Genomic DNA, 14,313 nt, shown 5'->3' on the forward strand with positions numbered 1-14,313 from the left:
TTACAAGTTGAAAGGTTGATTGAGCAGGGATGTGAGGCTTACGTGGTAGTGCTCGCTACCCAAGGGTCTGAGACAGGTATAGTGGATGAAATTGAGGTTGTTAGGGAGTTCCCAGAGGTGTTTTCTGAGGAAGTATCAGGATTACCTCCAGAACGTGAGGTTGAATTCTCAATTGACCTGGTACTGGGGACTCAGCCAATTTCAAAGGCTCCCTATAGAATGGCTCCTTCAGAGTTAGCTGAGTTGAAGAAGCAACTTGAGGAGCTGTTAGATAAGGGATTTATTAGACCTAGTGTTTCTCCTTGGGGATCTCCTAAACATTTTCACTTGGCTCAAAGATCTCTGTGGGGCCCATGCACCCACTCTCTCTATCGAAAGTGTATATTTACCTATAGCACACTATTTGCAATGCAACCATTTTGCATTTGCTTGTGGAATCACATATATACCAAAATAAATATTTGCTTGTAGTGGAAACTTAGTCTGCTAAATAAATCCATTAAAACCACACACCATAGCCAAGTTTCATAGCTACAAGTCTACAAGAAAACAAAAATTCATACACAAGCCATACAATCCACACATACTCACACACATATACATAACTACATCCTACTGGCACCCTAATCCTAAATACATTACAATAGATTTGCTCAAAAGAAAAGAGTTGCAGTTCTTTACAATTCACAAATAACCCCTAGCTATACTCCTTTCTCCGTCCTCCACTGGTTCCTTCGCCTGGACCTAGAAATATTGAAAAGAAAAGGGGTGAGACAACCATAGTCTCAATAACAGAGAAATCGATATTCCTTATTACAAGGAAAGCCATAGTCAAGTAAATAAATAATAGATTCAAAATAACATATAATTAACCAATTAAAATGCTTGAATGTATGAGATAGGCCGATATAGCCTTTCCTGACCAGTATAATGCCCCTAGCACTCTTTAGCTTATAGGTAAACCTTGTACCCACTGTACCCCTACAGGCACAACATATAAACCAAGGCATGATCTGATCCACTGAACCGCCTGTGCTCCTTCGACGTGAATCCTAAGCAGTCAAAGCTAACTCCCTCCTAGAGACAGCCCGACTTACTCTCCATGTGAGGGCTACCTTGGCCTAGGCACTCAATCTCACACTTCATATGCCGGATTCCCTCTCCCACTGAGAGATGTCAAACACTCAATCCACTAACCACTTTAGTGTACTGAGCCCACAATATGAAAGGCAATACTGAGTACAGATAGTGAGCTATAGAATATCACAAGACCATATCTCCCCATTGGTGAACTCCCACTAAGATTATGCCTCCTACCCTTTTCTACCTTTCCCGAGTATTAACCACTTCAATACTCAAGGTAGTATAACACTTATAGTTCATCCCTTAAGTGGTTCCTTAGCCTATCTAAGTACCAAACCTAATTGCAATTGCTTAAGTGCAACTCCTTATTTTTTTTATGATCACAATGCATGCTAATAATCTTATTTCCATAAGTAACATCAATATTAATAGATAGTAAACATAGATGTATTATTATTAAAGCAATACCCCATAAACCCTTCTAAAACATATTTTATTTGCATTCAATTGTTTAAAACATGTAATGCATGCTAGATAATATTATCTGCTCAAAAATAGCTAAACAAAGCAATAAGAAATATAAATTTTCCTATTACCTCAACCCTTTAAGACCAAAAGGGTTCCTCTTGTATAAAATAGGACTTGGCTAGTTCCTTAACTTCCGAACAAATTCCACCAACAATCCCTACAATATATAAGTGATCTACATCACTTATCATAACAAATAGCATTAATGAAGACTATAACTCATACCACACAACTTGAGTCAATGAGTCATAATCCATCCTAATGGTCCATATATTACATCAACCATTCATATAATACTACTTAACCACCAAAACCATTCATTAGCCATCACTAGGCTAATTTTTAATTTATATAATTTTTAATAAATAAAAACCTTCACTTAGTGTCACCAACTTTCACCATTAGCCCTTATAATAAAAACCAAACCTTAATTTAAATCTTATTGGGCTTAAATAGTAAAATTATAACTAAATCAATAGGCTTAAACTATTGAAGAGCAATCCCAATCTCAGGGTTTAATTTGCGCCCAAAACACCTCTTTTCATTTAATTATCCACTCAAAACATTAGAGCACCATATAAAAACTCAAAACAATCTCCCAAAGACCTAAGAAAATTAAAACTTACAAGAATAAAGCCTTCAAAATCAAAATCCAAAAATTCTCTCTTCCAAAAATTGAAGAAACTCAAGAGGAAAGGAAGAGGATTAAAGTAGGGAGTTCACCTATCGTGTCGCCGAGCTCGCAACGGTCGCAAAGCCTCCTAGATCCAAGCCTAACTCCCTCTCTTTCTCTTCTCTTCTTCCTCTATCCCTCTCGTGCGTTTCCTTTCTTTTCCTTATTTCATTTCTACATTTCTACGTATGTTTTCCCTTTAAAATGCTGATATAAAACTTTGGAGAAAATTACAAGAAAGGGGCTAACATTTTTATTTTAGCACAAAAGCCTGAGTCAACTTTGGTAATTTTTTCCATAGTTAAAAATAAAATAAAACCCAACTTTTGCTTAAAAAAATTCAAACTCTGAACCTCTATCAAATTATTCTTAATTTTAATTTAATTCTAGATATTTTATTTTATTTTTTTAAAATAAATTTGAGTTTTAAAATTTTGGGATGTTACACTCTCTCTATCTCTCTATCAGCTTCTGCCTTATTTATAATATAAAAATATGTATTAAATAATAATAAATAAATCAAAAAATAACTAACTAGATCCTAACTAATATTGACTCAATAATAAGTAAATCTTAGTCAAGATATTTAAAAATAATAACTCTTAAAAATATGCTGACAAAACAACCCACTACTTTATCTACATTCACCCTCAATCCTATAATATACGATAATCTATCATTTGTCTCCCTTTGCAAATTTGCCTTGTCCTCAAGGCGAAATGTAAGAAATTATTCTTTTGGCCACCTAAATGAGCCATTTCAACTCCAGATGCAAGAATGGGCTGAATAGAAGATTGCAACCCCTCAATGAATTCTTCCCAATAAGGGATTGTATGCTCAATGTTAAAAGCAACTGTGAGCATCTTCCTCTAAATGCCTTGGTGCACTGACAACTTTGAAATCTTCATAAGTGTGATAACATCAAAAATAACTTCAACCTTTAAAATCCATGGCTGTAGATCTCCATTATCATGCTTGGAAAAATCTATTATAAGATGGATGATAGTAAAATGGATAGATGGTGAAAATAAGGGTTTGTCAAAAAGGCTAGTGGAAAGGTTGGGTATTATCTTTAGATCGAATGGCTCTGATACCGAATGATAAGATCCAAGATAGGTAGAGAGAAGGAAGGGAGAAAAATATATTAAAATATGAAATTATAATCTAACTTCATAAAGAAATAAAGACAAGGGAAAATCTCTAGTAGGATATGAGCAAGGACTTAAACTCATACAACTAATAAAGCCTAAGGAGAATCTCCTAAAATTATGATGAATCTCAATATATTATTCCTATCTCTCTACTAGCTTCTACCTTATCTATAATATAATAATATGTATAAATAATAATAAATAAATCAAAAAACAACTAATAAGATCCTAACAAACATTGACTCAATAATAAACAAATCTTGATCAAGATATTTATAAATAATATCTCTTTGTTATCCATAACAAAGAGTAAGACAATAACTCTTAAAAATATGCTAACAAACTGATCTATTACTTTATCCACTTTCACCCACAACCTTATAATATACAATACGCCATCTCATGAGCTTATATGGCCTTCTCCACTTCTATTAATAGAGATATATTAGGTTACTATTATCATTGCATGGTTAGTTAGAATATATAGTCTATAACTATCCAACAATAATTTAGATTAGGGAGATCACAATGTGCTATAAAGCATATGAATTAAGATTTAGCTTTATGTTTTGAGCTCTTTTGATTGTTAGTAAACTTGCTCTCCCTTTGTTATAGGATGGGAACTTTAGGGAGGACATCAATAAAGACTTTATAGAGCGTGATGAAAGGCATCTCACTGAACTGGGTCACAAGACTGTAGAAATATTTGTCCTTGCCAACATATTTAGGTAGTAAAAAAAGCATTAGTTCTATACATCTGCTTATCGGATTGTTACTATATGCTCTTCATTCTCAATCCTTCTTTGGATAGTTATTTTGGTTTTTATGCTACTTAAAGCTAGACTTTGGATGTGGTGAAAAAGTACTGTGTAGGAATTAGTCCAAATTTCATTTGTACAAGGGCCCCTGCATGTACAACCAGATCTTAACCATTTTATGGATCTTTACACACAACAAACTCTATAGATGTTGTTTGTTTTGATTAGGTTAAAAACTCTTAATTTCCATCGCTCTACTCAAGATGCTAATTTTACTTGCTTCTTTCATTACCTTATAGAAGATTTCTGTAAGAGGAGTTATATAAGTATTCCGTTGTGACAGTTCGAGGCTTAGTTTGTTATACTAGCTATTATGTTTAGTCTATTACACTATCCCATCATGGATATATAAACCCTTAGTGAATGGAATGACATAGTTTCCTTTATTCTTACATGGTATTAAAGCAAGAGTGATCTATGGAGAATTCATCTGAAACTACTAAGAAGAATCCAAAATGTCCTTTGTGCAACCAAAATTCATTTCTTAGGGATTTTTCAATCCATCTCTATCTAAATTAGGAGAATTTCTAATTTAGATGCACAACAAGAACTTGTAACCATTAAAGGTTAAAGCTACAATGATTCAATTTGGGTAAGCATGTATACAACCAAAGTTCACCACAAAAAAAGATAAAGCAATAGGAAACTTCACCTAAGAATTCTTAGACTGGGAGAAGCATGATTGGTTGTTCATGTTATGGCTAGTTGTATCAATATCCAAAGGATACAAGCTAGAATGGTGGGATATAAACACACCCACAAGGTATGGATTAAGTTTCACATCATAAACCAAGTAAAGGTGATACAACTCAAGAATTTAAAGAGACATTATATGAAGATTTTTAATTATCTTCTGAAGATCAAGAAGCTAGTCAATGCCTTAGTTGTAATAGGAGAAAGCATGAAATGCATGCATCAAGGTGATATTAAAAGGCCTCTACTCCGAGTTTAATTTTTTATTAATTCCAGTCACATCCAGGCTTGATCGCTTGACACATTCTGTAACAAAAATTGAAGCATTCTTGATGGTGCAGGAATGAAAAAATAGAAAAGAATAACAAGGCTCTTGAGCAACTGGTAGTGAGTAGTGACAATTAGACAGTTATAATGGTTAGAGTCTTGGTCTGTTATAATAGCCTATGTTTGATATGTTATGCTATCCCATCATCTATATGAAAACCTCACATAATGAATGGAATAATAGTTTCCTGAAGGCTAAACATTTAGTGATATATTTTTTTTCTTTTTTCTATTTTAAATCTTCAAAAATATTAGCATTTTTTCAGTGGACAATTTTGATTTGTCTTTTGGTGAGCAAATAAGCATTATAGCTCATATGCATTTTGAGGGTTCATACTAAAATCTTCCTCCGGCCATTCTTAAGAATCTTCCTTCTACCTATGTTTTAGAATCCTATACATTGTCTTTTGAAATCATAGCTGAAGCTTGTAAAGGTACATTTCAATTGGGAGGGGACCCAATAGTTTATAGTATCTCAAATATGTCCTCTCATAAAGAGGCTCCTTGGGTTGAAGCCCAGGTCTACAACATGTCATATTGGATTAATTTAAATATGATGAATAGAAGGGCAACAAAACTCAAATTGTTGACAACTTGGTTGAAGAATCTCTACATCACCACTTTACTCCCCATAAGTTTAAGCTGTTAGAAGGTTGAGGAATGATTTTATATATATATATATATATAAAATAAAGCTCATGATGAATTACAAATGACAATATCTATTCTTATTAATTCATAGTGGTAGAAAATGATAGTCTTGAAAATTTTTGTTTCATGTCAAGAATTCAAAAGCCACTTATTGAATTAGGACATTTAATCTTTCATATTGGATGAGAACATATTAAGCTTGTCTAAGAAAATGTTATTTTCCTTCAGATAATAATGTTAGACCGCATGAAGTTTAACTGTGTTTACTTGGGATAAACTATGCTGGACTTGGATCCTGATTGATCTAACTAATAGGTTGATTTTGTTATTGAAAATAAAGTTTTCTCAACTTGGGAACCTACCCAATTTATGCTTGAGAAGGTTATACAGGATTTAGATTGGAAAGAGAAAGAAAGAGACGGAAAGGAAGAGATTTAGAGAGAATGGGAGAGAGACAAGAGGTAGAAGAAGGGGGGAACAAGAGAATCAAAAATCAAGTCTCAAATCTTATTGCATACAACCCATACACATCCATTACAATGACATTGTTATTCCCCTTTTTAAACATGAATAAACTAATTATTTGAACTAGCCAACTAACTTCCTATTACAATTGTATAATAGAAGGTTACCAAGTTGAGGAGCTTCCAAGTTTGTTAATATTAAGGTCTTTTTAAGGCTAGTCACTAAGGCTTCAATGATGATACAATATTGTCTTTTATAAATAAAATATTTGAAAAATATACATATAGTTTTGATATGTACACATACTTATGAGAAACTTCTTTCCTGTCTATTGTCTCTTAAGCTTAAAAGAAAGTTTTACCAAATTATTATAAAACCAATGATACTCTACAATAGTGAATTTTGGGTGTTAAAGGAACAAGAGCAAAAAATAGAGGTAACAGATAAGAGAATGTTAAGATTGATGTGTGGTTATATAAGAAAGGACAAGATCCATAATTATTTTATATAGGGAAAAGTTGACATGGCATCTATCAAGTAGAAAATTGTAGAAAATTAATTAAGGTGCTTTAGACATTTGCAAATAAGGCCACTAGAGGCCCCAGTGAGGAGAGTTCAACAAATGAATTTTAGCCCTACAAAAAGATATAGAGGAAGACCAAGAAGGACACTTAAAAAAGTTATCATATAAGATCTCTTGGTGAATGATATATGTAGATGGTTATTGATAAACATAATGGTGTTGCAGCGATTCATGTAACTAGTTCACTTAGTAAAATAGATTTTTTGTTGTCGTCATCATTGTAATCTCATGATGTAATCATTATATATGTAGATTAAGTTCAAATAAACACTCAACAGAGTTTTGGTTTTGAAAATGAAAACATATATTTTGAGGAAAACACATGAAATCTATAATTGATATTTGCCTACTAGATTTAAGTACTGAAAATGCCTTTGAAAACTTACCTGAGTTCTGTAAATGTGTCATTTAATTTATTTTTTTAACAAGATGGCTTCATCTAACCTGGCATTGAAGCAAAAATTTTAGATTGGCGTATTGATTGTCCTGGCACTCTAAAGATCTGTTTAGGCTCTAGTATTGATGATGGTTATTCAATTCAACCAAAGTCATGAGTTGGACCTTGATATTTTATTCTACTAGTTTTTTATTTTGTTCTTATCTTAATATTAAAGATTATTTAGCATGATATGGATATTAGGGTTGCATGCTCCTTTAATCTAAAGCTAGTTAATAAAAGTATGTTAATCCTTTGTATATATCTTATTTAGGATAGTTATACTTAATGGTCTTTTTTAGGCATTTGAAGACCTATTAGCCAAACTAATACAGTGAACTAATGCTAGATATTCTACTTGTCACTGCCTGTTTGGTTGAAGGGATTTGGATGAAAGGGGAGGGGGAGGAATATGGCTCTCTTTCACTCTATTAGTTAAAACAAAATGGAGAGGAGGGTAAGGGAGAGGAAACTTTAATAATTTTTCATTCCCCTTTCTTCTTATCCCTTCCTTCCACAAGTAAGGTGATTCATAGGAATCAGTAAAATTCCTCCCCTCTCTCCTCCCCTCCTTATCCTGAACCAAATTCTATGTTAAGAACATTTGAGAAGTCTAATGTTGTTTTGTATGATATACTTCTTATCAATTTAATGATAATGAAACTATGAAACTTGATAGCATAATGCATTTGTAAATTGAACAATATGCATAGGTTTATTTGGAGGCTTTCTTTTGACATGAGATGTAATGCCTCCCTAGAGTCTATTATACTAGTTTTGGGTGAGTTAACAAACTCTCAAACCAATTAGGGTGCACTGTGAATTTTCTTTAAAGGGATTCACTATCTCTGATATGGAAAGAGATTGAACAACCTTTTTAAGTGATTAATTTCTCATTATGTGTTTTGAGGTGTTGTTTTGTTTTGCAACTATACCTTTTTTTTGTCGTTTTAGGATTTCCTAGCCTCCAAATGTCAAAAATCTCTACTCAATTTCTTATGTCATAAAAAAGAAAAATCTTATGAAAACATAATTAAGGCAATACTTTTTTTTTAATTTGGTGTTTCCTGTTTATATTTTCGCTTATATTTAATGAATAATTGTTAGGTGTGTTTGATAAATTAGAAAATTCTAATTATTCACCTCATGGATGCAGCAATAAAATTAAGGTTGCATACCAGGAAGCTGTTGCATTAAAGAGACAAGAACATCTCATCCATGAAGAAGAGGCAACTTGGCTAGCTGAAAGTGAACAGAAATCAAAGCGAAGAGAAAATGAGAAGGAAAAGAAGTCAAAAGAAAAGCAGGTTTAAAATGCATCAAAACTATATTCTAAGGTCATAACAGGTCTCTTAAAGTTAATTGAGAGATGCTACTACGTTCTTTAGCAACTAAGGTCTCATGAAGTAAAAATCTCCTCAAAGTGGTATGACTAAGAAACTACAATTCACCTTATAACATGTTATATATATGGAACATCATTCAAGCTAGTCAAATTAAGAAATGGAGATTACGCATCAGAAGATCCCCATTTTCGTTGGTTGTATAGAATATGTTCAAAAGGTCATGTTTTCAATTGAGAGGTGACAATTACATTATTTGTATTCACATTAGAGAAGATTATTGAGTTAAAAACACATCATATACTAAAGATTGTATGTTATATGAACAACATAGAAGGTATTTGTTGCTTGAAAGTTGCAACAAACATGACTATTAGACATTTTAGCTGTCCTAATTGAATGTCTTAAAGAAACAACTTAATTTTTTTTTAATGTATGATAGCTAATTTAGAGAGTTCATTAATCCTTTTGAAGCATTTTGAAATAATTGGTTAAATTTCATTGCTGTAATGGCTTATGGTGGAATCATTCCTTAAGGATTTCCTGTTCCCATGTATTATTTATATGTTCAATACCTTTGATTCTTCCAAATTTTGCCTTAATATAATTTACATGAAGTATATATCTCGTGCTATCTATGGTTTGGTTAATTCTATTGCAATTTCACTCAATAACTACTTGAAATTATTCACCAGTTTGAAAGGTGTTTTCTTGGCATTCCTTTTTCTTTATGTATACCTTCTATTACATGTGATTAAGTAATGTTGTGTGCTTGGGGATAGTGAGGCTTTTTCCTTGTATCTGGTCATTGAATTGCTGACAATTTTTTTTAAATAAGCCAAATATAAAATGAACAATTGGAAAGGTAAAGATAAAGGGAGGGAGGAGAGGCCAATTGTGGTGGTACATAACATACATCAACAGGAGAACCTAGATGATGAGAAAAAGGATTCTAATATGGGGGAGGTGCAAGTTGTAGTAAAAAGCTTGATGCATTAGAAGATGTTTTCTGATGTGTCCAACTCTGTGGATGAAGTTGTTGAAGTACCTCAGCCTGATTCAAAAGATAGAGAGGCTAATCTTATTAATTGGGATACTAATGCATCAGAAGTTCATCATCCTATAGAGGCTAGGAGAAATGGTATAGGTGATCTTTCATCTATGCAAAATGATAATGAAATGGCTGAAAAAAGGATCATTAATAGATGATAATTCTTTAACATGCTATACTGATTCTTTGCCATCAGTGATCATAAATGGCCCCTTTAAGGGGGAACTCTTGCCTAGATAACAAAGTCCAGAAGTCACCTGATAGGTATGGAAATAGCCTAGTGTTTCTTTATTAGTGATGAACATAAATGATATGTGCTTATTTAATTATTCATTTGTTCGTTCAATTGAAATTTTTTCTTATAGAGGTAAGAATCTAGGTAAAGTGTCATCTGATGGGTCAAGTTAGACTAATAAGATGGATAGTCAACTATCTAAGTCTTCTATTGATGTTGGGGATGCCAATGATGAGACTAGAATAGGCAGGGTAGGGGAGTCGAGATTGAGAATACTGTTATCACTCTGCAAGATCAATTAAAGTGGCTTGAGAAAATCATTGTCAAAAAGGTAGGCTGCTTTCTTCCATTTTTATGCATATTATGACATTATTATATGAGGTTCTTATTTTTTTAAGCAGTTTCTTCTCTTTGATTCGCTAAGATAGTTATATTTGTTCCCTTTTCATTTATACTCTTCTTGTCTTTAACTATGCACTTGTATTTAAGTTGTACTCATTTTATTTCTATATGTCAATATCAAGAAAGGAAAATATATATAATCATCTGTACAAGCAAAGATAATTTAATACTTTTTGTTGCATTATTTATTTTCCCTAGAAAAATTAGATGAAATTGATTTGAGTTCAGTGTAATCATTGTTACATCAAAGTTTCCCACTCCCCCCTTTCTTCATTTCTATTCCAATTTCTTTTACTTTTTTTTGATAGGAAGAGGAAGTTCTTTAGCTATAAAAAAAATTGAGTATAAAAGACGGAGCTAACAAATCAAGACCTAGCAACACTGAAAGCCTACCAAAAGAAAGGACCTTAGTGGTACCATCCGCGCCTAAGAGTCCTCCAACATGCCTACCCTAGTCTTCAAGTTCTAATGTAGATCCTGTGCATGTTAGGAAAACATCTTCAATTGGCTCCAAAAAGATTGATGTGTATTCATCTTCTTTGTCACCAGTAACAATTGCTTCTAAAAATACTACCCAAAGGGTCTGTAGTTTTAAGAACAACTAAGTGATCTGTGGCACAATTACCTTTGGTGTCAAGGCCTTCTAGTACTCCTTCAATTCCTGGTCCCAAATCAAGTGCTCTCGTTGTCTCTATGGATCAAATAGCTCTATTACTTGCATGCTCAGTGAGTACATCAAGATGGTTGTGTTCGGATACCTCACCGACAACTCAAAGTTATGCTCCCCAGTCTTACAGAAATGCCACGATGGGTAACTCGAGGACCTCCACTGTGACTAGTTTCACTCATTCAAACTCTTCAAGTTTTGGAGTAAACCTTTTGCCTAGCTATTCACAACCCTCTTCCATGGTATCTTCACCTATGTATCCATCACAAGCCTCAGAGAGAATGGATTTTAATTCCAGCTCATCTAGTGTTCCTTTTGGCATGATTGCACGAGATGTTTTGCAAAACAGATCCCAGTAGGTTGAGAATTCTCAAAGAGACGTTAATAAGAGCATGTACTATGATACACCTTCCTAGCCTAATGATGTTTAAAACCAGGACATATTCAAGCCTGTGCATAGTAGATCTATGAGCAACATGCCTACTGAATTCCTAGCCTGCACATCTAGCTGTTAGAATCAAGGTTTATTGGTGGATGAGTTCTTATACCTTGATATCATCAATGACCTTCTTGATGATGAACAGGGTGTTGGGAAGGCAAGCTCAGTCTATCAGTCTCACAATAATAGACCATACTCACTCAATCGACAATTGACTTCTCCTAAAGACCTAGGCACGTGTGATGATTTAGGATCTTCTACAATTCTTCCAAGTTTGAGCGCTCACAAAGTTACCATGATTATAGATTTCATTGAGGATATATCTTATCCAGTGTGCACTATGACTCAATCAGTGATTATGCTCCACAAGGTAGTACCTTACCTTATGTAAATGGCCAAGTAGACATATTCATCCAAAATTAATGGCAGGTGGTTAATTCTAATCTATCATCATATTTGGGCTTGAGACATATAAAGAACGATAGTTATCCATACTATCCAGATTATTCAAGTATGGCTTTTGGTGTCAATTGTTATACTATATTCCAACCATTAAATGGTCCTTAAGGGACAACGATAAATGCAAGTTGCCCATAAATGAGGTCAACCTCAAAATGTAATGATGTATTTAAGGCATACGAGTGAGGCTATAATCTCTTGATGATAAGAAGACATTGTGTAAAGACTGTCTCCTAATATTTACTTCCAGCAATTTCATGCTTCAGTCTTCGGGGATTATTGTCTAGCATTTTTTTATCATCATTATAATTTCTTTTCTTAAGGCCACACAGATTTAAGTCACACCTCACATCACCAGACCCTATCAATTAGTTTATTTGTGAAATTTAAACTCTTGGCATGTTTTTCACTTCTCACCCCTATGATTACTTCTTTTTTTCAAACTAACTGGTGCTCTGTAAAGAGAGATATATTACTATTATAATTGAAAGACATCTAAATAGTGATTGCAAGATATATCACTATTGTAGGATTTGATCCAGCAACGCACAGAATTCTGAGTTAGTATTTAGTAGTAGTGGCTTCTGCTACAATTGAAATAAGGGATTTTCAATATCCGCTATAATTTTCTACACCTTTCTACATGCTCTCACAATTGATATTATAATACAAAAGGCTCTTTTACCTTTTTTTAAAAAAAGTGAAAAAAATGTTATTTGCAATAAGATTATAGATTTAAGAAATACCATCTAAAGATATTCTCTCATTAATTACATTGGGTTTTATGCATCTTCCTAGAATTGTGTGCATGCACTCTTTCTAATTAGTATATAGAATAAAGGAGAATAACTTGTGCCAAATAGTGTAAGCTTGATGGCTTATGTATGCATTGTTTTTAGACTTAGACGAACCTAAACTATTGAATAGGTAGAATTGTCATTCGGAGAAGAAAATAGTCTAGATCAACCATACCTAGGTTGGTCTATTTTGACCCGAGCAGTTTTTAAAGACCTAAAGAAAAACCCAAGACCTAAAGTAGTTAAATCATTTTGACCTATTTTTTAATATATTTGTATATAATACTATTTATTTAATTATTATGTCACCAGTTCAACCATCGATCAAACCATGAGACTTATGACCCATTGATCTTTTTGATTTATTGTTTGGTCTAGTTTTTAAAACATTACATGAATGGCTTATTCTCTGTTTGAAATTTGAAATCCCCTCTCTATTCAAATCCCCTCTTTTTCTTTCACATTTTACTGTTTGTACTTTTTGTCATTCATTCACATTTTCTTATTTCAAATTCTCTCTCCCTCTTCTTTTTTTCCTATAGCTATCCCATTAGGTTTTAGATTCGTATGATTTCAAAAGCTTGGCTTTTTCATTGTTGTCTGATGCCATCCTGTTGTAGAATTATTTTGAACCAAACTTTCTTCCTTTCTTCTTTGTTGCTGCAAAAATTGAGGTTAGATTTGGGACTTTTGAATCTACTATGATTTTATTGTCTGTGATTAATGTTTGTTTCTTTTTGGCTTCTCCTATTTTGCTTCTCTTATTTTTTTATCTTCTCTCTTCTGCTTCATTTTTGCTTTTCAGTTATAGATTTCACTATCGAGTGAAGCTTTCTTCTCTCTTCTTTTTCTTTCTAGCTATCACTTTTTCCCTAGAAATACATCATCTTGACATTGAATAAAATGTCGTGATAATAGAGCAAGGCTGGATATCCTTGTAGAAAGTCTATTTTTTTGGATTTAGCAATATAAAATTGGGTTAATAAGTATTTTAAATCCTAAACTATCATGCGTATAATATCTTGGATCCTGAACTTTTAAAATTTATAAAAACTCCTTCTAATTTCTAAATTTTGAACTTGCAATCCTGTCGTTAAGTTAGAGAAAACCATAATTATTTTTAAGGGTTAAGATAGGTGTTATAGTAACGTGCGATTGAGCTCCATAACTATAAAAATAACAGTCATTTTCTTCAACTTAACAATAAGATTTCAAGTGTTCGGAATTTAGAAGTTAAGAGAAATTTTGCACATTTTAAGAGTTTAAGATCTAAAATATTATTGGCATAATATTTTAAGCTTTAGGATGCTCATTAACGCTATTAAATTGCTACTAGCATTAATTATTTTATACATATTAAGCATACCTCTTTTATTCCTTTTATAATTACATGTAAAAATGATGGTGCTTCCCTGGCTCACATGGGGAGGTCAAGCTAGTTCAATTTATATGACAATTCTAACTATTTGCACATTTTAAAAAAATTTGGTGATAATTTTAATCAACTCAAAA

General features: G+C 32.8%; 1 pseudogene; it reads left to right on the forward strand.

Annotated features, from left to right (window-relative positions):
• LOC129319617 (TNF receptor-associated factor homolog 1b-like) overlaps positions 1–14,313 on the forward strand; it is a 39,531-nt pseudogene that overhangs the window by 8,647 nt on the left and 16,571 nt on the right.

The sequence above is a fragment of the Prosopis cineraria genome, unplaced genomic scaffold, assembly GCF_029017545.1.
Source record: "Prosopis cineraria cultivar Desert tree isolate PC_DT_omini unplaced genomic scaffold, ASM2901754v1 PC9, whole genome shotgun sequence".
In the NCBI taxonomy this organism is placed as follows: Eukaryota; Viridiplantae; Streptophyta; class Magnoliopsida; order Fabales; family Fabaceae; genus Prosopis; species Prosopis cineraria.